We start from the raw sequence: 4,661 nt of genomic DNA, 5'->3' as shown, positions 1-4,661 counted from the left end.
ACCACAAGCCACTGCGAGGCGGGGGCGGGGCCAACGGGCTCCGCCCCCGAAGCCTCATCGCCGTCTGCGATTGGCTGATGCGAGTCAGTGGGCGGGCTTTCACATAGAGACCGGAAGCTTTCCGCCTGTCACTCTCCTCGTTGCTACTCTTAAATGCTGCGGAGGAGGAAGTGAAATGAAGGAAGGGGCGCCCAAAAATTGCCAAGATAGTGAGTGGGGGAGCTCCAAAGGTTGGCGGGGTTAGCGGGAAAGTAAATTGAGTTCTCTGAAGGGTTGGCTGCGTCCTGCCATGTTTGATTCTGACAAGAACTCAACGATGTTCAATCTTGCAATATCTTCATGGAGCCCAAACTACTAAAGCCACGTGCCGACCTTAAGCTTTTTATTGGATCGTGAAGATCGCTCCGGAAAAAAAAAAAAAAAGAAAGAAACCTTTCTTAAAGAGTACTTAGGGAGCTTCTACCGTGAAGACACGGAAGACCGGGACGTTTTTAAAACTCACTGACCAGAGGAGAGCAGATTGCTAAATAGAAAACGTTTATGGGAATGATGTGTGTTCTTAAGGTGCAAAATGAAGTACTGTGAAACTCACAGCTAGGAGAGAGATGGGGGAGCAGAGTCACTCAGCACTTGAAGAACGGCCGCACACATACATCCACACTGCTGTTGTATTATTGCAACTTTTGAAATATGTAATGTGGAGGTCAGTGGGCAAATTTATTCATCCAAAGGGAAAATGACCCTGGAGTGGCTTAAACTATGGGTGTAAACATTATTTAGGAAAAACATTTTTATGAACAGTGTCAACAGTAAAATGGCGTCAGCAATGAAATGACCATTGGTGATATTAAAAATAAGAACAAAAACTACAGCCTCCATCCAGTTGAGGACTACTTCCTGGTGACCATGTGTGGCAGAACTACCATCTATACGCCAGGCCTTTCTTTCCAGGTGCCTTTGGGTGGGTTAGAACCTCCGGACTTCTGTTAAGTAATTTCACAGGTTAGTAACACCCAGCACTCCAAAAATGTCCACAGCAACTTGATCACTGGAAAGGAAATCTGAATCAAACCACTTGCTTTTCTTCAAGGCCCCATCAGTTTCTGGAGCCAAGTTTGAAGAAGGCACCCTCTCTGAATTCAATTCGAGGGAAAGCTCACTGGTATAGTCTTTGTAACCAGGCATTTGGTCATGTGATAAGCTAGCCAAAAGCTCAGCAGTTGGAATCCACCGGTTGCATGCTCCACACGAGATAAGGTTCCCATAAAGATAACACAAAGCATAAAAAACACTGTGGGGGCACTTCCACCCTGTCCTACGATTCACTGATTCACTTGACAGCAGTGAGTGATGAGTCTTGACAGCAAAAGTTTCATTTAGTTGTTACTCCTCTATTCTGATTAGTTTACCCGATTTAAGTTGCCAAGTTCACCTTTTTCTTGCTTTTTAACAGTTTTATTGGCATATAATTCATATATCATACAATTGAATAGTTCAAACCCATCGAGAAGAGTTGTGCAATCGTCACCACAATCAATTTGAGAACACTTTCTTCATTCTTGTGCGCATCGCTATTAGCTCTGCTTTGCCCCTCAACCTCCCTGCCATACCCACAAGGGACCATTAATCTAATTAGTGTCCCTGTAGACTTACCTGTCATGGATTTCAGACACAGGAAAATATTTCAAAGAATAACACTAACAACAATAACAGTAAAACATAAAACCTCTATCAAAAACATAGCAGAAAACATTAAAAACTAGAGCAAATTTAAAATGAATCAAAAGGGAAAGCAAATGATAGGTATTACATTTTAACCTAACTGCATCTCCCGTAATCTGCTTTCTAATGTGTTCTGCACGATACCTATGCATATCCCTGATCTATGGCCAGAGGGGCTTCACTAAAGGCCTGATGCAGGTGTATTCCCCCCCCCCTTTTTTTTTTTGCCTATCCTGTTTCCTTTTGGTCTGAACTGAACCTGTTGAAAGCTAAACTCATAATTTCCTCAAATCGACACCTCTCCATTTGTGGCATCAGGAGCTAGAAATCATGGACTCATCCAGTCCAGTCAAGACTGCATCCTCTCCCATCGCCTACCTCCACATCCACACTAAAGTCTTTTCTTTCACATGCTTATTACGCCCTAAAACTTTACACCTGCCATTCTCTTTCTCTACTGCCACTACCTGAGGCATGAACCCTTGATAATTTATAAATTATTATTTTGTCACATCTTGCTCTGTCCCATGTCTCCCTTCACCCATTTTTCTGTTGTATGTCCCCCAGGGAGGAGGTCACAGGTAGATCCTTGAAATCAGTTCTCCCTTTCCAACCCACCCTCCTTCTAACCTCCCAGTATCTCCCTGGATCATCCCTGTGGGATCATCAGCCCTGGATTCCCTGTGTTTCCAGTTCCCATCTGTACTAGTGTACATCCTCTGGTTTAGTCAGACTTGCAAGGTAGGATTCAGATCATGACCGTAGGGGTGGGAGGGAGGAAGCATTTAGGAACTAGAGGAAAGTTGTATTTTTCATCTTTGCTACATCGCACCCTGACTGTTTCGTCTCCTCCCCAAGACCCTTCTGTAAGGGAATGTCCAGTGCCGTGGGATGAGGGAAAAATTGTTAAAAATCAGGACTGTCCTGCCAAAAGCGGGACGTCTGGTCACCTTGCCCTAACTATGCCACCAGGATTCCATTTTGCTTCCCTCAAACTCAAAAACTCAGTGCCATCAAGGCAATTCTGATTCATGGTGACCCTGTAACATAAAACAGAACTGCCCCTTTGGATTTTCTGTAAATCCTTTTAAAATTCTCTCATTCACTTTCTCCCCTCCATTCCTTACCTTTCCCCCTCCCTCTGGCCTCCCCGTAACCATCAAAGTCTGCCTCTTTGGGGGTGAAAACCATTTCTCAGGAATTTTTTCTTTTATATAGTGGTTTTCATAAAACCTTAACAGATGGGCTATCCTTACTGACCATGAGGTATTCCAAATCTGTCTATTTTGGGAGGTATATGTCAGTTTAATGATCATTTGCTAGGGATGTATAGTAGGATTTCATCTTGCTTGGATCCACAATCAATGCTCATGGAAACAGCAGTCAAGAGACCAAAGGGGGCACTGCCTTGAGTAAGTATGCAGCACAAGAACCTTTAAAGTGTTGAAAAACAATGGTGCCACTTTGGGGACTAAGGTGCACCTGACTCAAGCCATGGTATTTCACCTCATATGCATGTTAAAGTCAGACATTGAATATGGAGGACAAGAATCGAGGCACTGGAACTATGGTACTGGTGAAAAATATTGGAAGCACCACAGATGGCACAAAGAACCAACTCAGCTTGTTCAGGAATGAACGGGTGGGGAAGGAACTCGGGCAAGATCCAGAGGCTAGGCTCTTGTGTCTGCCGGCCCAACCACGATCAAGGCAGTCCTCATCTTCAACCACCACGGGAAACCAAGGCTCTCCAAGTTCCACCAGCCTTACAGTGAAGATACACAACAAGTCATCAGGGAGACCTTCCATTTGGGATCTAAGAGAGATGAAAATGTTTGTAATTTTTTAGAAGGAGGATTGTGACCAGGAGGATCTGACCACAAACTCATATATAGACATTATGCAACATTATATTTTGTCTTCCGTGTAGATTCTTCAGGAAGGGAACCTGGCATTTTAGATCTAATTCAACTCTGTGGAAACACTAGATAAGGGTTTTGAAAATGTCTGTGAACTGGATTTAATTTTGCATCTAGATAAGGTTCACGATATTCTTTCACAAATGGTGATGGGGAGAATGGTATTGGAGACCAACATGAAGGAGATTGTTATAGCCATTCATGCACAAAATGAACTGGAGGAATCTGAGGCTGGCTCAGCAGGAGCTCCAGCCCGTGCAGTATCAGCTGTAAAGAATATGAATCTTCCTGGGGTCCCAAGAAATACTAACATTGGTGACATTAGTATCAAAGTGCCAAACCTGCCGTCTTTTAGATGAATTAAAAAAAATAATCCCAGGTAAAATCCAGGGTGGGGGGGGGAAGTCATCCAAGTTTACCAGGCAGTTGTTTACCAAAAATAGAAGTCTTAACGTTTGCTCTTGGATTTAAGTCAAGGTACTCTATAGAAGGTGGGCAGAATCAGTATGTGAAATTCAATGTCACTTTTCTTGCTTAGTGGTTTTAAAGAAATTGAGTAGTTGTGTGTTTTTGTTGTTTCCTTTTCTAAACGGAATTCCTATGCTCACCTAAGACGTGCCTTTATGTATTGGCTATTACTGTATTTTGAAAAGTGTTTGAGCTATTTTTCTAATTACGCACAATCCCAAATGTTGGTGTTTTGTACAGCATGCCATAACTCCTGCTACTTGTCATCATTGTTTTTTTAACGAACCAAGTATGCATTGCATGGAAACATTATGACCTTTTCCTCTTAGCGTAAATAAACTCCAAGGTAACTGAACTTATGAAGCCTGATGTGTCCTCTAGCAGTAATTTTGTTGTGCCCTTCTGATTCGGCAAAGTAAATAAAAGTATATTTTATCTCTAGATTTTTTTTAAAAGAAAAGAACAGATGAATCTGCCTTGCAGGAAGTACGGCTAGAATGCTCCTTAGAAGTGAGGATGGCGAGACTTCGTCTCACGCACTTTGGCACGTTA

General features: G+C 42.8%; 1 pseudogene; it reads left to right on the top strand.

The window, feature by feature from the left end:
• Positions 1 to 3,259: 3,259 nt before the first annotated feature.
• Positions 3,260 to 4,000, top strand: LOC142434598 (AP-3 complex subunit sigma-1-like; annotated as a pseudogene).
• The last annotated feature ends 661 nt before the right edge of the window (positions 4,001 to 4,661 follow it).

This window comes from Tenrec ecaudatus, chromosome 1 (genome assembly GCF_050624435.1).
Source record: "Tenrec ecaudatus isolate mTenEca1 chromosome 1, mTenEca1.hap1, whole genome shotgun sequence".
In the NCBI taxonomy this organism is placed as follows: Eukaryota; Metazoa; Chordata; class Mammalia; order Afrosoricida; family Tenrecidae; genus Tenrec; species Tenrec ecaudatus.
This window is presented reverse-complemented; position numbering and strand designations above follow the sequence as displayed.